A 23210-nucleotide genomic window follows, 5' to 3' on the forward strand; every position below is an offset into this window, starting at 1 on the left:
CCCTTCCTATGTTTGTGAATGAATGAAGGAATAAATAAATGAAGCATTCTTAGTGACTTGTTTGGGATTCACTTGTAAATGAGGATAACAATAGAATTATGGTGAAGATCAAGTGAGATGATAGATGAAAGTAAGTGCTCTAAAAACACAAGCTGTCGCTGTGCATATTAGCATGCACCTGCTACTTGGGAGGCTGAGACTGGAGGATCACTTGAGCCCACGAATTTGAGGCCAGCCTGGGCAATGCAGCAAGACCCTGTATCTGAAACAAACAAACAAACCCCACAAGCCATCATGAGAGAGGCAATCCTTTAAAATCAATATATTCTATCAAATCTCTTTCAAAAAAATGGAAGAAGTGGCTTTCTCTCTATTTAGACACCTCTCACTAGGTATATCATTTCTCTATTGCCTAGTAACCTCTCAATAGCCCCTGAATAATACAACTGCAATGTCTGTTAATAGAACACAATAGCCTGCAGAATTCCAAAACCTCAGCTAAAGAGTGAAAAAAAAAAAGCCAAAAAAGAAAGTTCTACCAAATTAAGAATTTTGTGTACTGTCAAATTCAAGAACTGAAACCACCTAATTATAGAAGCTTCTAGCCAATGCCTCAGAACCAGTACCCCAAACACAATAACACTTATAAAGTCATTCTGAGACAAATTGTCATAGAAAGAAGGAAGGATGGATGGAAGGAAGTGGGGAAAGAGGGAAAGGAAGAAGGAGGAGGGGAAGACGGAAGAAAGAAAGGAAGAAGGAAAAGAAAATCAATTAATAGTCCTAGGACCAAAAAGCTTTGGTTTCAGCATTCCTAATCCTCCACATTCCCAGCCTCCCTTAAAGGTACTCCCTAACAAAGGTACTCCCTATATAGGGTGGAACTGAAAGGGTGTTAAATGGGTGGATCCCAGTGGCAATGCGGTTGTAAACACTCCCTGTGAGTCAGCTACAAATTCAATTCAAATCCCCAGTCTCCCTGTGTTCTCTGCTTATCATGGTTACCACCAAAATGACTGCAGCCTTTAGAAACCCTAATGGGAAACAGGTAAATGTCTAAAACAATGTTTGATTTTACATTAAAACTTATAAAAATGTAACTGCTGCAACAGAAAATATTTTGCTATTGACTTAGGGTTTGTATGCTTTCCTTAATCTTCAAAAACACAGGAAGAGCTTGTTAACATTTCTTCGGTTTTATTTTAAGGATGTTATCTCATTGCATTGTGGCCATTCGAGTGATGAACAACAATTTATGAAGTGTTAGGTTTAATTCCACACCTAGAAGAAAGATATTTTAGTAATTGGCTTTTTGTAATTCAACACTGTTTCTCTCCTTGCTGTAATTGGCTGCTAGCTATCTTTTTTTGAAGGTACATTCACAGAGGAGACCTGGTGTGTTTGTACGGGCTTCAAATTTCTCATATGGAGAAAAACATCAGCCTAGAAAAATGACTGATTAGCATAGTTTTTGTTCACAAATTCTATTTGGTGGTGATGTTGATGGTTGCATGGCCCCTTTCAGTGATGATTTCAGCAGTGTTGCTTCCCACTTGTGTTTAGGAGCACAGTTCATAATAACAGCTAAATTCATTTTACTGCAAAGTAATCCTTAGTTTCCTCATCTTTTTTTTTTGTGGAAGTGGGAACAGAATGCTAAATTAGACCTGGCTTTAATTAGACCATTTCACATGAAATAAAAACACATCTCATGGCACCTCTATTATTGGGGCTCTTATCCTTATTTGCCTGATGAAGAAACTGAAGCTTACAGAGACCAGATAATTAGCAGGTAGTGAAGTCAGGATTTTTCTAATTCAGAGTCTTTTTATTTACCTTTTTATTTTTGTGCATTGGTACTTTGTGGCTTTGGAAAATAGCAATTACAATAGCTACCATTTGTTGAATACTTGTTATGTGCTTTAAATATATTATTTCATTTAATTATCACTTCAATGCTTAAGTAGATATTATTATTATTGCTCCAGGTTATGGATAAGAAGATTGGGGATCAAAGGGGTTAATCACACTTTTGGCAAGTACATTTGAAATTTTAGGTCACTGTCTAGTCACTTGCACTCACGTAGAAGTTACTAGTCCCAAGTAATTGGATAGTTTTAGGATTAGTTTACTAACCCTAATTGCACCAAATTTCATCTTGCTTTAAAACAGATACTTCAGAAAGTCAGGAAATGAATGAACTTCTCCTTTTGGTGGGTGGGGTAGAAATTGGCACACTGTTGATCCCCTATTCTGGTGGAGCAATTTCAAAAGTTGTTGTTTGGGTTGATGGTGTTAATGTGTAGTATCATGTATAGAAATGATGTCTGAGCTCTGGAGCCAGAGAATTTATTCTTTTGCACAACTATGGCAGATCTAGTCTCTGCCTGTGCACAAGTGTCAGAGATGGTAACAGAATTATTAATGCTTGCCTCTTACTAATGGTATTTTCTAAGATGATCTCAGTGTCTTCCAAACAATGGGTATGGTTGAGGTAAAGCAGTGAGGTTGAAGCCATTCTTACAACTCCAGTATGTGGAGAGGCTTTTGTGCTTAAGTACCTCTTAGATTCATTTTGTAGAAAGTAATTAGCCTAGTGAGATAGGCTGTCACTATTGTATTGTGAGTCTTCATTTTCCAAAGCAGTTTTGAATATGAGCTGGGAGTTGAAACGGAGTGTTGTTTCTCCTTTTTCTAGTATAGTGCTGCCAATAGAACTTTCTGATGAGTGGAAATGTTCTTTATCTGTCCTGTAAAAGACAGCAGCCACTAGCCACATGTGTTATTATATTATTGAGCACTTGAAATGTATGTGCGTGACTGAGAAACTGAAAATTTAAGTTTAAATGTAAATAGCCACATGTGGCCAGTGGCTCTAGTGGTTGTTGTATTCAACAGTGCAATCCTAGCATGTAACTGAGATGCTCTTGTTCTCTAAGGAAGCCCCAAATGCCAGCTGCCCAGAGTAAGAGGGAGGTGTTGCTTACCAGTGGGTTTGACTTTTCTGGTAAGTTTCTCCTCTATATCTTGGGTTGGTTTTGCCTCTTAGAGGAATGTCTCCTTTACTTTTCCTTTCTGTGAACCATGGGGCTCAGATGGCTAAGTTAAACTCCTTCGGCAGTTAAGAGCATGGTGTTCTGCCAGGTTTACAGGGGCTCCCTGCCAGGTTTATAGGGGCTCCCTTCCCAGACAGTGACCCAAATCAATGCCAAGAGTGCACAGTATCAGAACATAGAAAACTTTGAATGGCTAAATGAACTTACTGCCAATAAAAACTGTCTCTGAGGAGGGCACCACTGGCCACTGCACCGTGCATCCTCTATCTTCTGCTTTTACACATGGGTTCCAGAGTGTGAACAGCAGAGTGGCAGGAGCTGGAGCAGAGGTGGTGTTGGTGCAGAATTCACACAGCAGAATTTCACTTATGCAAGTGCTCAAGCACTTGTGAGAGGTTAGAATTAGCTCTTTCTCTGGTTAGAATTAGCCATTTCAGTGAGACACTAATGTGTAAACTCTTTTACCAAATAAAATTGATGTGCTTAGGGTGAGTGAAAGAATGGGGTAAACAAGGGTTAGTGCTGGAGGGTCATAGCTAATGATATAAGCTTCTCTTTTCAGGTTTATTCATTTGAGATACATCTTAGGCACTTAGCACAGCAGTACTAAGTTGGTATAAATAATATATACACACATATATAAATATTTAAAAACACATAACATATAAATATAAATATAAATTGTACCAATAACATCAACATCAGGCTTGTTTTTAATCATTCATTCAAAATACATTGAACAGCTACTGTGAAAAGTGCTGGGACTACTGAGAAGCTTAAGACGAAATATGGGGCACGATACCCCGCACTTGTAGTCCCAGCTACTCAGGAAGCTGAGATGGGAGGATCTCCTGAGCCTAGGAGTTCAAGTCCAGCCTGGGTAACACAGTGAGATCCAGTCTCTAAAAAAATTAAATAAAATCACAAATCTGAAAAAAAGAGACAGAGAATGGTTTGAATCATTGTGAAGCTCTTGATTTAGTAGGTGAGTAGTAGTCACAAACCAAAATATTACAATTTCATAGATGTGCTATAGGGCTTACTGTTTAACCACTTCTGGCATTAGACTGTGTTCAAAGCTCTGCTGCCATTTTCTGGTGGTATAAATCAAAGCAAGTTATTTGGTATTTCCTTTTAGTTTTTTCATATGCAAGGGGGTTATGATAATACCTATAGTATGAGGATTAAAAGAAATAATGTAAAGCTTTACATAATACCCATACATAGTACTCAACTGTTAGCTATGATTTTTTAAAATTTTACTTATTTTTATAGTTTTTAAGGTATAATTTACATTCATTGAAATGTTAACTGTGCATCTTTTGACAAATGAATACACTTGTATAACTCACCCCTCTATCAAGATAAAGACCATTTTTATCACCTAGAAAATTCTCTCATGTAGCTTCCCAGTCAATCCTCTGTCATAGGCAACCACTGTTATGATTTTTTCACCACAGATTAGTTTTGCCTTTTCTAGAATTTCAAATAAATGGAATCATACAGTGTGCACTCTTTTGTGTCATTTAGTTATCTTCAAATAGGTAATATTATATATTTACATACGTTAAAATGAAAAGGTACAGTTTTAAACCTTCTAGGCATGCAATAAAATGTCTCTTTCTGGATTGCTTCAGCCCTGAAGTTCGAGGCTGCAGTGAACTAAGATTGTGCCACTGTACTTCAGCCAGGGTGATGGAGTGAGACTTGACTCTTACAAAAATAAAAAATAAAATAAAAATAAAAAAGTAATTAAAACAAAGTCTCCTTCCCACTCCTGTTCCCCAGTCACCCAGTCTTCCTCTCTGAAAGCAACCAATGTTATTAGTTATATGTGGGCCCACCCTATAGCTTATCATTATTAATTCAGGGGCTTATAGAAGACTCTTTGAGAACTCAGTTTTAAAGGTTATCCAAAGAATCTTGTGAAAGCTCAGCTAAAACAATAAAAGATCAGTTTAAAAATAGCTGAAGTTTTTTCTAGATTCTGATTACAAACGTCAAATTGTGACATTTTAACCTTTCTACGACTTAGGTAACCTTTATGCCACATCTAGTTCAAGTTCTAACATCTATGATTCTCATTCATTGAACAAATATTTATTGGACAAACATGGAAATACAACCATGAATCAAACAAAACCAAGTCCTGGCCTTATGGAGCTAGTAGTTTAGTGGGGGAAGCAAAAATTCACCAAAATAATGTTACAATTACAATTTCATGCAATGTGATAGGAGCAAGGGACCACGGCAGGGAGGTCAGAAGGTGCTTCTCTGAGGTGGAGGCTAGAGCTGAGGTCAGGATGAAGGTTGGAAGAACTTTCCAAGCACAAGCATGAGCAAAAGCTCTGTGGAGGGAGGAAGCCGGTAAATAGGAGGGCATAAAAGAGCTCAGTGTGCCTGGAGCAGAGAGAGAGCAGGATGGGATGTGGTCTGAGCAGTGACAAGGGGTGGAAAGGTGGGCAAGGCGCCTGAGCATACAGGGCTTTGTTCGTTATGAGGTTTTGTCTAAGAGAATGGGAAGCTACTGAAGTGGTTTATACTGGGAAGTGACAAGGTCACATTATATTTTGAAAAAAGTCATTCTGCCTGTTGTGTTCAGATTAGTGAGGCACCAGAGGGGATATGGGTAAACCAATTGGAAGACTAGGTCGGTACTGCCTCTTTACCCCATACCCCAGATGAAGGTAGCTCAGACTATGGTGGTGATGGAGGATATAGAAGAGGACAGATTCAAGGAAAATTTGGTAGGTGAAATTTGCTGATAGATGGAATATAGCAGGGAGGGGTAGATTATCAAGGATGTCTTAGGTTTCTTATACAAGATGGATTCAGTTGCAATGAAATTAATTGAAGTTGACTTTAAGTAATGACATAAACTAAAGTTATGCAAAAATCTGCCTCAGATAAAATTTCAAGGTTTTAAAGTTTTTAGCTGAGGGGAGGGCATGGCTCTACTTTCTATTTCTTGGTATTTCCTAATGTTGTTGAAAAAAATGGAGAGCTTTTCTTTTTCTGAAATGCTTATTACAGTGGGAACCTTCCTAGGGATTATATCCTATAAATTTAAATTAGAAAATAACCAGGGAAATCTAATTTCTAGACAAATAATTTTGGAGTTTTTGTCATGCTGGTTAATTACTATCATTTTTGTCACTTCTAATTGCATAATGAAAGTAATCTACATTGCCTTTATTATTTTTCTTGCCTGCTTTTCCTGGTTTAAGACCAGAATTAATAAGCTGTTTCTGTCCCAAACTAAGGACCTTCCTTCTAAGAATTTGTTCGTTGATGTTGGATGACTGCCCAGCGGAATCTCACATATTTGTGCCCATGCTCTGCCCCCTGCCAGAATTTCATAAACCCAGTGTGTCAAGGCACGGAAGAGTACTTGACAAATCACAAGTGCCATTTACATGCTGATTATTGTTTTTGAGAGTGACCTAGGGCCACCTCTCCAGGGAGCTCGGGGCGGCCTTTGGAAGCCTGAGGGCCGGCACCGCACGCCGGGGGCCGGGCAGACAGGCGCATGGACAGTGCGGCCGCGCTAGGCCCGCGGGTCCAAGCGCGGGGTCGCTCCGGGCCCCCGAGGGGGTGTGTCTTCCGCAGCTTTAACGTGGAAGGGGGCGGTTCTAGTGACTGGGGAAGTCAGCACTTTGCAGGGCCGAGGGCCGGTGCTTCGACAGAGAGGCGGAGGAGAGAGAGGGATTTCCCCGCCCCCACTCCACTCGGTCCAATCCCTTCGGCTTCTCCTTTTCTCGGTCGGACCGCCCGGGCCCTAACCTGCTCGAACTCATTATGCGGTAGAGGCGGCCGGGTCTCTTTAAGGCCCTGCTGCGCCTGCGCCTTGGGCTTTCCTGACGCGGCCCGGCCGGACCCCGGAGGAGCCGGCGGGCTGGCAGGCTCGGGCTGGGCGGCGGCTGAGACAGCGGCGATTCCCCGAGCGGCTGGCGAGGGTCGGGAGGCGTCCCTAAGCTCCGGAGTGAGCGTGGTGCGCCTGAGAACGCGGGAAGGGCGGCCCGCAGAGCCGGGAGCGGGGCCGAGGCGCTGAGACGCGGCGGCGCTGCTGCCGGCTGGATGGGAAGTTAATGTTTACGGCGAAGTCCACCCAACGTTTCCAAGGTGAGGGGCGCGGCGCCAGGCCGGGCGGGCCCGGAGGCCGGGCGGGCCGCGAGGCCGGGGTCTGCCGCGCGCGCCGCTGGGCCGAGGCACGGCGGGCGGGGGCGCGGCAAGTTTTGCGGCGTGAGCGGGGCGGGTGCGCCCGGCCGCGCTGGGGCCTAAGTTCCCTCTGCTCGCCTTCTGGCCTGCCGCCGCCGCCCGCAGCCCTCCTCCCGTGGGCGCCAGGGAAGAAACCCGCCGGCGGGTCCTCCTGTGGAGTCCCAGGGAGGTGGAGAGCCAGAGCCGCTAAGGGGCACGTCCTTGCAAATCCTGTGGAGGAGACTGACCCTGCATCCCCGCCCTCGAGGCCCGAAGCCTGTTACCTCTGGTGACCGGAGGGGAGAGAACGCCCCTTGCTTGCAGAGTTGTCTTTATTTGGCCTCCGGGGTTCTGCGCGTGGCCGTGTCTCCCGGTTGGTGATGGGCCAGCCAGGTGTGTCAGGTCAAGGATGCTCTTGAGGAGAGTTTGTAGCCATCACTGAATCACTTTATGACTAGCGGGCAAGCCTCAAATTAACCGCAGGATTTCCTGTAGGTTGGATCGTGGTGTTGGTGTTTGTTTTAGAATTGCTGTGCTTTCTGTCTTTTGGGCGTCTTAGATCATCTCAGTTGGCATCCTTTCACTTGAGAGTTAACCAAAACTTTGGAATGGTTCCCTCGCTTTCCTCCTATCATTGTTAAAGGTGATTTTGAACAGCAGTATTTTCTTGCAAAGATATCTTTTCTTTGGGTTACAGTGCTGAATAATAGACTCCTTTCTTTGCTGAAAGAACGAATTCCAGCGCTCCATGAAGTTAAAAGTGATCTGTTGGTAGTTTTTATCTTTGTTCTGGGCTGATATGTGTTAGTAGCTTTCTTTTCGTTTTTAAATTTTATTAGTCAGATTTCATCAGTGGACCAGAAGCTCTTTTTCTATTCCAAAATGCTAGCGTTAATAGTTCTGAGAACTTTGTGTCAAAGAAATCTTAGAAAACTTACTGAAGTATAATATACAGAAAAAAGTTCACAGTCTTAAGTGTGCAGGCAATGAATTTTTACTAAGGGAACCACCACAGATCAAGAAATAGAACATTACTAGGTTGGAGTATATAACTGCGAATGGAATTGTTCGTTTTTGAAGTGTATGAATGATAAAACATTTCCTCAAAGTGGTTGTACCAATTAGCAGGGAATGCTATTCCAGTTACCACACATCCTTGCTGATGCTTGTCAGTTTAAAAAAATTTGCTATTCTGGTAGAGGTGCAGTAATATATCAATGTGGTTTTATCTTGCATTTTCTTGGTGATTGAGGTTGAGTGATTTATATGTTCTCTTGTGAAGTGCCTGTTAAAGCCTTTTTGCCCAGTTTCGTTGATAGGCTTATTTTTCCGTAGATTTGTAATTCTTTGTTCTGGATATGAGTCCTTTCTGGAACACACACACACACACACACACACACACACAGCATTTCTCTTTTTCCACTCTTTGTTTTGCCTTTTCACTCTTTTAATGGTGTCTTTTGACACTTTTGAGATTCTTAATTTTAATGAAATATACTTTATCAATCTTTTCTTTTTTGTTTACTGCTGTGGCCAATTTAAGAAATCTGTGCCTACCCTAAGAATGTGAAGATAATTTCCTGTGTTACCTTATAGAAATTTTATTTTACTTTTTGCATTTAAGGTATACAATTTACAGTAAATTCTAGATGGATTGTAGGGATCAAGATTCATTTCCTACTGTATGGATATCTATTTTTCCCAGCACTATTGAAAATAATACCATTCTTTCTGCACTGTGTGGCACTTTTTTCATAAATTAGATGACTGTATAAGTGTGAGTCTGTTTCTGGACACTATTCTGTTTGTTATCCTTGCAGTTAATATCACTGTATTAATGCAACTTTGTATTAAGTTTTGATATGTGGTAGTATAAGCCCTCTGGCTTTGTTTCTTAAGATTTTCTGGGCTATTCTTAGCTCTTAGCATTTCCATATAAATTTCAGAACCTGCTTGTCAATTTTAAAAAATTTTGGAATTGGAATTGAACCTAGATATAAATTTGGGGAGACTGACTTCTTAACAATATTTAATCTTTCAATTTCTGAATATGGTATATATCCCCATTTACTATATTTAGATCTTTAAGAATTTCTCTTGGTAATGTTGTGCAGTTTTCTGTGTTGAAGTCTTGTACATCTTTTGTCATTTAGTTTTAGGTATTTGATGTTTTTTGATGTTATTGTACTTGATGTTAGGCAAAGGCAGAGAAGTGATGTTTTTTGATGTTATTGTAACTGATATTTTAAAACATTTATGGCCAGCATATAGAAATACAACTGATTTTTTTTTTTTTTTGCTTAGGGTAAGGGAGGCCTCTGGGATTATTTTAAACTAATCCAAGACATCATTTCATCAATAAATTCTAAATTTTTATTCTTTATTCATGATGTAGTCCAAATTTCACCTTCTGTGTTCTAGTATTTCAGCTATGTTTTGCAAGGCATTTTTTTTTTTGCATGATATCTACAATGTCTAGGATCAATTAAAGATTTATAGAGTGTTTAGTATATTGACAGTCATTGTTTTAGGCTCTGGGAATACAAATATGATTAAGATGCTGTCCCCACCTTTAAGGAGTTTAGAATCTAATGGGGATAGTAGAAATTCAAGAAAGGACCATCATCTTCCACTAGAAGTACTATGATGGAGATTGGTTTGGCAGCATGCAAAAGAGGCATCTAAATCAAACTGTGGGGAGGGGGACAGGGTATTTGCCTAGCTTCCAGTGTTTGAGAGCTGGGCAAAGGAAGTGGACTGTGGGTGGGAGCTGCTGTTAACTAAACACACTTCTGCTTAATCCCTTGGTTTTCTGCCTTGAGCCTTACTCTACTCTTCTTGAGTCTGTAGTCTCTCCAGCTCAGTGTTTCCAGAGAATAAATTTATGAGAGGATAGAGATGGCAGTAGAGAAGGGAACCTAGAGAGTCTAGCTGTACCTTATACAGACTTTAAACCACTTCACTTGTCTTCAGCACCATGCTTGTCCACCACTGACCCTGTATCTAGATCCTGAGCCTCTCTGGGGTTCTGTGAGTTAGCCAAATCAGCTTGCTTCTCCATCACATTCCTTCTGCAGGCTGGTGGGTTCAGCTTTCTCCTTTACTCAGTCTCTGTTATTCCTCCATCTTGTTTCATGGATGCCGTATTTTCTCTTATGTATCTGAGAATGTTAAAGATAGTTTCTTTAAGCCTTCTTTTCCTTGCTAGGTTGTTTCCTCCAAGATATTTTTTTCTGTTTGTTATAGTCTCATTAGTAGGGGCCTTCCTCAGAGGACTGTTAATCCTTGGTTGTCTGTCCATTATTAAGAGTGGGCGACTGAAAGCTGACTGGAGGCCCAGAGCTTGGAAGTAAGGGCTTATTGACTTCCAGTTTTACCCTATAATCTAGAGTCTAAAGCAGTGGTTCTCAGCTTTGGCAGTGCTTTAGAATCACATGGAAAGCTTATGAAAAAAATATCCTTGCTGCAGCTAGACCAAAATACATCAGAGTCTCTGGGGATAGGACCCAGGTAGCAGTATTTTTTAAAAATTCAGGTGTGGCTACATACAGTAAAATGCACAGAATTTAAATGTATAGTTTGGTAATTTTTACCATGTAACTAACACAAGATATAGAGCATGGTGAAAATACTAGTAAATTCCTTCGTATCCCTTTCTCTTATCATCCCAACGCCCTGCCCAGAGGTGACCACCGTTCTGATTTTTGTCTCCATAGATTAGCATCAGTATTTTTTAAAGCTGCCCAGGTGATTCCATTATATGGCCAAGATTGAGAACCATTGGTATGGGTGGACTATTTGAGGCTATCTTCAGTATATATATCTTTCCTTTTGGTCTGGTCAGATTTCCCAGAGAATATCTTCCAGTTTTTTACTTGGAGGGTTGAGCTCTAGTTGCTAGGGATCTGGGAACTCAGGGAAAGAGGGTTGGGTAATGAGCCATAGGCATTTAGTATGTAGGCTCTCATAATCTCTTTTTGTTAGGATGCCTATGTCTTCCACCATGTCTTGAGGTGGTAAATCTATAGTTATGTGCCAAATTGAGGGTGGGGCCACTCAGCAGCTTGGAGGAGATAATAGGTTTCTAACTGTTCAGCTTTCTTCACTTCTTCGTTTCTTATTTTAGTCCCTCTTCTCCTCTTTGTTCTGACAATTCCTGAGCCTTTTGAGGATTCTGTGGGATAAATTCAGTTTGTTCTTAGTTGTCAGGATTGCTGGTTTAGAATTTGGCCATCTTTGACGAAGTCAGTTATCCAACTTTTTTCTAGCTTCCAAAATTTTGTTGCTGTTGTCTCTTTCTTCATTCTCCCTGTCCTTATGGTTTGTGTCCTAAAAACAGAACAAAACAACAACAATAAAACTTTCTTTATTCTTGTTTTAGTAGTTTTGGGAGGAAGCAAAATTAAATGTGTGTGTTCAATCTGCCATTTTACCCTGAAGTCCACCATCTGCTTTCCATTATACAAAAATGTGCTGCCATCTGTCCTCCACTGTTGTGTCTTCCTTATGAGGTTATGCCTTTTAAATTTCTTTACAGTTATCTAAATAGAGTGTCAGGAGGGAGAGGACCTAAATATTAGATCAAGCTGTCATTTCTTTAGAAGTACTCATTGTCCCAGAGTCTTTTAATCTCAGGATTGGAAATGATTTTGAAGATAATCTAGCCTAGTGAACTATTTGATACTTTCTGTAAAGTACCTGTCCAGGCTGAAACACTCATGATAGGAGGAGATGATGTTGTGGTCTTTCTTTTCTCTACATCTGGGGTGGACTCTGGCCTTCCACCTAACTAAGAAGACCAAAATTTATATCTACTTATCACAATGACTGCCTGGAGAAGTAGGTTGGGCTGTGGATCACTGCAAAGGGTCTGGAAAGCCATGTGTGCATTAAACATTAAATGAATAAATAATAGCTCTTACATGCTTGTAATAGATAATGAAATTTATTCAGAAGTCATGAAGGTTTTGATAATACTTAAATCCAAGTACTGTCATGGGGAGAGATAGGAAAAAATTTCTATACCAGAAACGGTTAGGAACTATTGTTAAAGATAAACTTGTGGAGATCTTAGTTTATAGTTAACATGAAGTGATAAATTAATTAAAACCACCCATCAAAGCCTCTATGTTAAGTACTTCTAATACCTTTATTATTCTTTGCCACTCTATATTTGTATCTTCTTTAAAATGCTAAGTCAATAGGTAGGTTCCCAAATGCTGCTCTTTGAGACAGAGTTTTTACCATAAAGTTGATGATGAAATGAAAATATTATTCTCAGTATATTTTTTAAGGCTAAGTTTATACATTTTATTTTATTTATTTATTTTTCTTTTGAGATAGGGTCTCGCTCTGTTGCAGTGGTTTCATTATAGCTCACAGCAACCTCAAACTCCAGTGCTCAAGCCATCTTCCTGCCTCAGCCTCCTTAGTAGCTGGGACTACAGGTGTGCACCGCCATGCCTAGCTAATTTTCTGTTTTTTTGTAGAGACAGGGTCTTGCTCTTGCTCAGGCTGGTCTTGAAGTCTCGGGGTGAGTGCCCACGCCCGGGCTGTTGGTTTTTTTTCCAAACAAGAAGTAAAAGCAAGGCAAATTTATAGATTTTAAAGTATTCACTTTTAAATTATGTCTGTCCTTTTCTGTATTAAAACATCCTTTTTCTTATGAAATTGTGGTGCTAGGGCTGGGTGTGGTGGCTCATGCTTATAATCCAATTACAGGAGGATGGTTTGAGGCCAGGAGTTTGAAGCCAACCTGGGCAACATAGTGAGACACTGCCTCTACAAAAAATAAAAATTAGCCAGATGTGGTGGCACATGCCTGTAGTCCCAGCTACTTTGGAGTCTGAGGTGAGAGGATCGCTTGAGGCCAGGAGTTTGAGGCTGTAGTGGGCTGTAATTGAACTCAGTGCACTCCAGCCACAACAGAGCAAGACCCTGTCTCTGGGAGTGGGGGTGGGGGAAGCCAGATATTTGATGGGCTTTTTTGGTTTGTTTTTTGTAATATTTGGCAAACTAAAAGGCTGTCAGCCCCATATATTGCTCTTCAAATTAATTTTTAACAAGTTTTATAAGATACAAAATCTGCTTTGCACTGCACAAAATCCTCACTGGCCTTTTTGCTGCACCACAAATTAATTATAGTCAGTTATATGTCGCTTAACAATGGGGATATGTTCTGAGAAATGTTTCATTAGGTGATTTCATCAATTTCATCATTGTGCGAACATCACAGGGGTTACTTATACAAACCTAGATGGTAGCCTGCTATGAATCTAGGCTATATGGTATAGCTATTGCCCTTAGTCTACAAATCTGTACAGCATATTACTGTACTGAATACTGTAGGAAGTTGTAACACAATGGTAAGTATTTTGTGTATCTAAACATAGAAAAGGTACAGTAAAAATATGGTATTATAATTTTATGGGACTACTGTCTATACGTGGTCTCTTGTTGACCACAATGTTATGTGGCACATGATTGCATTTTACTTTTTGGGTTTGCATATAAAATTCAAGATGTCAATCAGAGGTTACATTGGCAGTTTTTACTATCTATCATGGTATTATGATAATCCTTCTTTGTTGTAAACATGCAGGTTAATTAGTGTTTTGTAGATAGAACCTGTTGATTGTGACCCAGTAAGTTTGTTCTCAAAAGGTCATCCCATTTCTTATTATGTATTGCAATTTGCCTGGTGTGTTTATTTGTTGCATTTCCAGTTGTTTATTGCTTTATCTGTACAGTAATAAAGAGAGCTTTCCCTGCCTGTCCTGTTTGCAGTTTATCTTTTTAAGCCACCAAAGACAATGTGGGTTTTGTGCTTGTTAATTGTTCTTTGTATTCATCCAACTTTCACAGTCATCCTCTGAAAAGTGTTCCCTAACACTGGTTAAAATGGCTATTATCTGGGTTTTCATTGGTCGTTTTGTCATTCAGTGTCTTAAAAGTTCATTATTAGGACTCTATTGTTAAGCAACTGCTAGCTCCTATGTTCTTGAAAGGGACCTTGATGAGAGATAGGAACAGAACTGGCTTTATTATGGATCATAACTTTTTTTGTTTATAGGAAAGTGTAAGTACTGATACAGAAGGGAGGATGGGGATTTTGTCTTTGAGTTGGTACTCAAATGATTAGCTGCTGTCTTTGGCCTGATATGGAACATTTGCTATGTCAGAAATGAATCCATGGCCAGGCGCAGTGGCTCACGCCTGTAATCCTAGCACTGCGGGAGGCCGAGGCTGGTGGATGGTTTGAGCTCAGGAGTTCAAGACCAGCCTGAGCAAGAGTGAGAGCCCATCTCTACTAAAAATAGAAAAATCAGCCGGGTGTGGTGGTGCGTGACAGTAGTCCCAGCTACTCGGGAGGCTGACGCAGTAGGATTGCTTGATCCCAGGAGTTTGAGGTTGCTGTGAGATAGGCTAATGCCATGGCACTCTAGCCTGGGCAACAGAGTGAGACTCTGTCTCAAAAAAGGAAAAAAAAAGAAATTGAATCCAGTAGTCTCATAAAGTTTGCTAGTGAGTTATTTGAACAATGTTAGCAGATTCGGGATAAAATTGTAGCTTTAATGACTAAATTATATAATATGATATTTGAATGAAATACATGAGAAAGATGGAAGAAAAATGTAATATCTTCAGGTATACCAGAAATCAAGATAGTTTAGAAGACTGATCCATAATCTGATGGTGAGAAGATAGATCTTGAAGTAAATTGAAAATGAATTTTAGGGAATAAGCCATGAAAAATGTAATGCCTTTCAATACAGTAGTCTGCCCTTATCCATGGTTTAAGTTACCTGCGGTCAACTGCATTCTGAAAATATTAAATGGAAAATTCCAGAATTAAACAATTCATAAGTTTTAAATTGCATGTCACTCCACTCTGTCCTGCCAGGGATGTTTATCATCCCCTTGTCCAGCATATCCATGGTGTACACACTAGTCACTTAGTAGCTGTCTCAGTTATCAGGTTGACTGTTGCTGTATTGCAGTACTTGTGTTGAACTATTACCTTATTTTACTTAATAATAATACTTTACTAATAACTTAATTAGTTACTGTTTTTAACTTATTACTTTGCCCAATTTATAAATTAAACTTTATCATAGGTATGTAGGCATAGGAAAACATCGTATATACAGAGTTTGGTACTATTACAGTTTCAGACATGTACTGAGGGTCTTGGAACATAACCCCCTTGGATTAGAAGGGACTACTGTATTTATTTGGAATATATATAATAGATGAATACAAGGTTAAAAACTCATCTTGGATGTCTTTTTGAAAATATGGAGAAGCATCTGTTCTGCCACATGAACAAGGTTATAAAGGTCATCATAACATACCACAGGATTAGTAAAATGAGTCAGTAAGTGATCTAGAAATTTAATGATGTTATCAATATTGTGGATAAGTTGTTAAGAAACACCAAAAATAACATATTTGGCATCTCCTGTGTGTCAAACATAATGATAGGTATTGAGGAGAGATATTGGTGATCTATTCTACATAGACAAAATTCTTGCTCGCTAAATTTACAAACCAAAGGAAGACACAGTTGATATATTCTTGTCTCTGAGTGAAACAATAATTTTTTTAAAAGGGTAAATTAGGAATAGTTTAGTTTTTTTTCTTTTCTTCTTCCTTTTTTTTTTTTAAACGTATACACTTGTGTGAATCACCCCACCAAGGTTCCTTTAGTGAATCCCTATTGTTGTGATATCTTGCATCATAGATTAGTTTTTCTTGTTCTTGAACAGAACATAAATAGAATCATACACTGTGTATTCTTTTGTGACTGGCTTCTTTTGGTTAGCATAATGTTTTTGAAATTCATCTATGATATTGCACCTATCAGTAATTCTTTCAATTCATGCATATTAATCTGTTGTACCACAATTAGCCATTCTCCCATTTGGCTATTGTGAATAAAGTTGCTATGAACATTTTAATTGCAAGTCCTTTTGTAGACATATATTTTCATTTCTCTTGAGTAAATAACTAAGGGTGGAAGTACTGAGTCATAGGGCAGACATAGACTTAACTTTAGAAGACATTGCTAAACAATTTCCGCAAGAAGTTATACCATTTTACATCCCAACTGGTAATGTGTGAGAGGTCTAGTTCAGTGACAAATCAGAATTGAGTTTCAGAAAGATTATTTTGGTACCGTGGGATAAAAAGTTGGGATGGAGAAAACACGTAGTAAAGTAATACAGTTGAAAATTGGTACGTTCTTGATCCCAGCAACGGGTAGGGAGGGAGAGAAGCTTATGGATTCTAGAACTATAAGGACGTGGAATCCTTAGACTTAGTATTAATATGTGGGATGAGGATATGGGAGGGATTAGGTAGCCCCCATGTGTCTATCATAGACTGCTGAGGATTGGTATGACAGTCATTGGTAGAGTGAACACAGTGAAAGAATAAATTTGGAGGGAAGAAGGGGTGATGAATTGTGTTTTGTTTGTAAGTAGTAATTGAGGTAAAAAAAAGTAAATGAGATATCTCTGGCAATGTGTAGTGAGGAGACAGTCCAGGATGGAATTGGAACTTCGGGGACCCTGACATACAAGAAATGAGCTGATGATGAGGAGTCTTCAAAGAACAGAAGGAATAGCCATTATATATAGAAGGAAACCCAGGAAAGTGAGTTAACAGAAGCTAAAAGAATAGAATTTCAAAGAAGGAGAGAAGGGCTTGAATATTGTTAATGTGAGTAAGAATAAATAAGACTTTTGGAGGTTTCTTTTATGTCTGTTAAAACTTACGTTACTTGACCCAGAAATTGCACTTTATGGAATAAATCCTAGAGAAACATACAAATGTGGAAAGATGTGTTTAGAGGTATTCATGGCATCTAGTATATAATAGTAAAAAATTTGAGGCAACCCAAGTAACTGTCAATAGAGGACTGGTTACATAAAATATGGTACATTTATATGATATGGTACATTATATGATAGCTGATGGAATATGGTGTATATATACTGTATTACTTTCCTATGCTGCTGTAACAAATTAGCACAAATTTAGTAACTTAACACAAATTTAGTCTCTTACAATTCTGAAGGCCAGAGTCCAAAATGTTTCACTGGGTTAAAGTCAAGGTTTTAGGGCTGGTTTCTTTTGGAGAATCTATTTCCTTGCCTTTTCCAGCTTTGAGAACTGCATTCCTTATATTCCTTGTGTTGCATTCCTTGGCCCCTTCCTCTAACTTCAAAGCCAGTAGCATAACATCTTCAAATCTTTCTCTGTTTATAGTGTCACATCACTAAGGACATTTGTGATTATATCAGGCCCAACCTGGATGATTCATGATAACCTCATCTCAAGATCCTTAACTTAATCACACCTTCAAAGTCCCTTTTGCTATGTAAGGGAACATATTCACAGGTTCCAGGTATTGGGATATGGACCTGTTTGAGGGGCCATTAATCTGTGTGCCACAAATACAAGGACAAAGTACAAGATCAAAGTACGTTAAATAAAAAAATTATCAAAGAAATATGTATAGGATGATCTAATTTTTGTAAAATTAAAAAAACATATATACATATATGTCAGCGTATGTATTATTATAAAAGAAATCTTGATGAATATATGCCATACTAACAGTGGCTGTCGTTGAGAGAGGAATTACAGAGTACTTGGACTTCTGTTTTTTTTCCCTGTCCTATTTGAATTCTTAATTAACATGTATTTTCTAATCAGAAAAATGAAACTAAAGGAGAAAGTATGGTACTGGGTTACATGTTGCAGAAAGATCAAGTAAGATAAGGACTGTGAAGTGTTAACTGGATTTACCAACAAAGATGCTTTTGGTCAGTAACCTTGGTTAAGGTTGGTTTTCAGTAAAAGGGTAGAATAGAAGCCAGTTTGCAATGAAAACAGTGGGAGGTGAGGAAGGGAAGAGTAAAATGTTAAATGTCTTTCAAGTTGCTTAGCTATAAGGGAGGGAGTATGCTATGAGACAGAGGATACTCGGGACTTAAGATCCAGTAAGGTGTTTTTTCTTTTTCTTTCTTTCTTTCTTTTTTTTTTTTTTTGAGACAGCCTTGCTCTGTCGCCCCAGCTAGAGTACAGTGGCATCATTGTAGCTCACTGAAACTCAAACTAAATTCTGGGCTCAAGTGATCCTCCTGCCTCAGCCTCCCTAGTAGTAGGGACTATAGGTGCATACCACCATGCCTGGCTAATTTTTCTATTTTTTTGTAGAGGTGGGGTCTTGTTCTTGCTCAGGCTGGTTTTGAACTCCTGAGCTCAAGTGATCCCCCTGTCTTGGCTTCCCAGAGTGCTAGGATTATAGGCGTGAGCCACCTTGCCTGGCCAAGATCCAGTAGGATTTTTAAATATGGCAGAGCAGCATGTTTAAAAGTTGAGAGCAGAAACTGGAAAGAAGGGAGTGATCGCCTAAGCTCCAGGAAAGTTCAAAGAGCATAGGCCTGAGGTCTTCTGACTTTGGACAGAAGACTTACTTGCTTATGGTAGGTTACGTACTCAAGAGTTGTGGATATGGATAGTAATGAAGTTTATAATATTTTAGTTTTCAGAGATATGGATATGAGTGATAGTTAAGTATGTGATGTTTTAGTGTTCTTTAATATTTTCAGGTTAAAAAAATCTCTTGCAATCCTAAATGCTTTTTTGGCATCTTCTGAAAATCAATTATTGTGTAGCTATGCATATTTAGTCTTACTAATGTACTCTTATTGTGTTGACTTTTCCCAGAAATGTCTGATTGTTTCTGTAGCCTAGTATACCGAGGTTCAGGTAATAAGACCTTAGTTTTCTAGTATAACATTTTGGGGATTTTTTTTTTTTTTACTATTATCCTTGAAACTAACCACTGCATAAAAAATCTGCTTATATGAATTTGTGTCAATTTTCTCTAGAATGTTACAACAGGAAAGCATTAGAGATATTATTCACTTCAAGGAAACCAGGGTTCAAAGAGCTTTAAATAACTTGTTAAGGCTGCACGTCTTGTTAATAGAACAGGGTACTTTACCTTGCGGAGATGCTGAGGACCTTTTTAAAAATTATTTCATTGGTACTTGGTACTTACTATATTTGTGCCAGGATTTCCTGATTTTTCATAATGTATCCTTCTATTCAGTTTTGATTAAGAGAACATTTTTCGCCTTGTAATTTTCATTGCTCTTTTTTTTTTTTTTTTTCTTTTTTTTTCCCCAAGACAAGGGTCTTGCTCTGTTACTTGGGCCAGAGTGCAGTGGTGTCATCTCACTGCAGCCTGAAACTCTTGGGCTCAAGCAGTCCTCTCAGCTTAGCCTTCCAAGTAGCCACCACGCCCGGCTAATTTCTCTAGTTTTTGTAGAGATGGGGTCTCACTCTTGCTAAGACTGGTCTCGAACTCCAGGCCTCAAACAATCCTCCTGCCTCAAGTCGCCCAAACTGTTAGGCTTATAGGCGTGAGCCACTGAGCCCAGCCACTCTTTTTTTTTTCTTTCTTTCCTTCCTTTCCTTTCCTTGATAGAGGGTCTTGCTCTGTTGCTCAGACTAGAGTGCAGCGTCGTGATCATAGCTCACTGCAACCTCCAATTCCTGGCGTCAAGTGATCCTCCTGCTTCAGCCTCCTGAGTAGCTGGGACTACAGGTGTGGGAGCCACACAGCCAGCTAATTTAATTTTTATTTTTTAGAGATAGGGTCTTGCTGTGTTGCTCAGGCTAGATAGCGTACTGTGGTGCCATCATAGCTTAGGGCAGTCTTGAATGTCTAGGCTGGAGGAACTACAGGTGCATGCCACGATGCCTTGCTAATTTGTTTTAATATTTTGTAGAGGTGGAGTCTCACTAGGTTGCTAGGCTAATCTCAAACTCCTGGCCTCAAGCAATCCTCCTGCCTCGGCCTGGGGATTACAGGTGTGAGCCACAGCATCTGGCCTAAAACTTAACTCTTGTATTCAAGTTAGATTAGTTGGAGTTGAATGTTTTTAGCCTTGGTAAAATTCTGTTTACCTCCAATATAGATAATGTAGTTGTGATGTGGTGGCCATTGATTGCTTTTCTATAATATTTCTTTCCTTTCTCTTTTGATTGCTTCCTTTCTTTTTCTTTAGAAGTTATTGCTGTAGTTTACAAAGTGGGGAGGTTTCCTTTTGTGTAAAATGGTAAAGTCAGGAAAATTTAAAATGTTTCTCCAGATCTGGTATAGGATTTATATTTAATATAAAAATTATAAGAGATTTTTAAAAATATTCTTGAGACTTTTTAAAAATGCTACTGTTATTACACTGATCTAGGAGAAAAAACTTAAGTATAATCTGTCATAGGCTATTTTCAAAGACGTTAGGAATTTTCATGTGATATATTGACAATTTCACTTTCAAATATAATTTCCATTTTAATACTTTAGTTAATTGAATTTCTTAAACACATAGTAAGATTAGTTTTTGGGAAGCCCTGTCTGTCAAATAAAATCTGCAGAGTCATGACATACTCTGGTGTGCTGTGTTTTTACTTTTATGTTCTACAGTTAGTTTGAACTTACCTTCTTATCAGTGATTTACAGTTGTCAGGACATTTGTTTTAGGGCTGACTGTTTAGTATTTTGGCTCCATCATTTTTTAGCTAAGGAATCGTGGCAAGTTATTTAGCCTGCATAAGCTTCAGTAAAATCTAAGGGATATTGTGTGGATTAAATAACGTAATGTTTGTAAAGTCTTGTCACAGTGCCTGGCACATGGTAAAACATATAGTAAATGATGGTGGTAGCATCAGCAGTGGTATAACGTGTACAAGTTTTGCTTTTCTGAAATTTAGCTCTAGAGGTAGGGAGGATCAGAGAGACATAGAAATACACTATATGCCTGCAGAAAGTATTAACTTGGAGAAATGTGTTGTGTAGACATCAAAGGAAAGAGAATCATCAGCAATGTTGCCATTATTTCCTGTTTTTTTCCTTTCTCTGTAATTCCTACTCTTCTGTTTTGATTCCTGTTGAAGCCAGTGCTCTCTGTATTTTTGTTGCTTCTGTCTCTATTTGATAGCTGTTGACTTAAATAAGTGAAAGACATGGTTTGAAATTCTTCTCTGTGGATATTTACAGGCTATGTTTTAAAACCTACATTCCATATTTATTGTTAATATTTATAACATGCAAGACATTGTTATTTATATAATTGTGGTGTTTATTTCTATTTACAGAGTTGGAATAATAATTCTTATAACCTGTTTAAAAGATTGAAGGTAGATATTACATTTGCACCAATCTTAAATCGTACTGTAACAAGATACTACATTTGTACCAACCTTAAATCTTACTGGAACTAGTATAAATAATTTTTTTTATTTTTTATTTTTTTTTATTTTTACTTTTTTTGAAACAAGAGTCTCCCTCTGTTGCCAGGGCTAGAGGGCTGTGGCATTAGCCAAGTTCACAGCAACCTCAAACTCCTGGGCTCAGGCAATCCTCCTACCTCAGCTTCCCGAGGAGCTGGGACTACAGGCGAACACCACCACGTCTGGCTAATTTTTTTTTTTTTTTTCTATTTTTAGTAGAGACAGGGTCTCACTCTCACTCAGGCTGGTCTCAAACTCCTGACCTCAGGCGATCCTCCCACCTTGGCCTCCCAGGGTGCTAGGATTACAGGCATGGGCCATCATGCCCAGCCTAAATAACTTTTTTAAAACTATCTACTCATTTATTCAGTTGTATATCAAATTTTTTATAGGCTGAGTTTCCAACACCTTGAAGAGATATAATGATGTATACAGGTACAAATTAATGACTTTTTATATTTACAGTGATATAGGCCATTTTGAAATTTGAGCAGACATTTTAGAATATGCTTCTAAATTTGATATATTGCCATGTGTTTTTGAAGCAAATAAGAAAAGAACTGTCTGGATCCATTTGGCATTACAAATACTTAGATACCCACTCAAAAAATATTGTACTATAGGTTTGTAATCTTGTTTAAGCAGTCAAAATTGCAGTTTAAATAATGATCCCTGCAATGTAATTTCTTGTCATTCACCTACCTGGCAGTTTCCCTTTAAGTTTATTGTTCTTTAAAAACTTATTGTTAAACTTGAGATGCTGGTAAAAGTTAATTTGAGGCTAAGAATATAAGTGACTAAAAAATGTGGGCCGGGCGTGGTGGCTCGCGCCTGTAATCCTAGCACTCTGGGAGGCCGAGGCGGGTGGATCGCTCGAGGTCAGGAGTTCGAGACCAGCCTGAGCAAGAGCGAGACCTTGTCTCTACTAAAAATAGAAAGAAATTATCTGGCCAACTAAAATATATATAAAAAAAATTAGCTGGGCATGGTGGCACATGCCTGTAGTCCCAGCTACTCAGGAGGCTGAGGCAGTAGCATTGCTTAAACCCAGGAGTTTGAGGTTGCTGTGAGCTAGGCTGATGCCACGGCACTCACTCTAGCCAAGGGCAACAAAGTGACACTCTGTCTCAAAAAAAAAAAAAAAAATGTGATGTAGGTGATAGAGCTTAGAGATCTATAGAATTATCCATCTATTCATTCTTTCTGCCAGCTTTTGTTGTTGAGTGTCTAGTATATACTCTGCTAGGCGTATAGAGGGCAAACTAGTACTTACTCTTTGTTCAGAACAGAAAAAACAAGATACTTTCGGACTTCAACTCTGTTCCCTTTTCAGTAGTGCTGTTAACCTGCAGTCCTGATTTAGTAATGATCTTTAATATTTTACTTCAACATTGTGTTGCTTTCTCCCTTTTATTTCCTTATTGTATATTTTTTCAGATTAGATTTATCCTGTAATGACAAAGGACTCAATTTCCCCTCATTTATGCAAATATAATAATACGTATTTGTTTAAAAAATTTGGAAAAATCAGAAGTATAAGTAATATTAAAACTGTAAAGTTAATGTCTTAAATTCTATTGAATTTTGTTGTGGTAATTGCTTTTGGCAGCTTCTGTTACTGTTTTCCTTTGTAGTTCCTCTGCTGGC

General features: G+C 38.8%; 1 protein-coding gene across 3 annotated transcripts in view; it reads left to right on the plus strand.

The window, feature by feature from the left end:
* Window positions 1-6733: 6733 nt before the first annotated feature.
* Window positions 6734-23210, plus strand: part of EVI5 (ecotropic viral integration site 5) — a 177460-nt gene continuing 160983 nt past the window's right edge. For all 3 annotated transcript variants that reach the window (XM_045547527.1, XM_045547528.1, XM_045547530.1), the window contains exon 1: window positions 6734-7178. The gene's annotated coding sequence lies outside the window, so the exon portion shown is untranslated. The remainder of the gene's footprint in view (window positions 7179-23210) is intronic.

The sequence above is a fragment of the Lemur catta genome, chromosome 3 (assembly GCF_020740605.2).
Source record: "Lemur catta isolate mLemCat1 chromosome 3, mLemCat1.pri, whole genome shotgun sequence".
NCBI lineage: Eukaryota > Metazoa > Chordata > Mammalia > Primates > Lemuridae > Lemur > Lemur catta.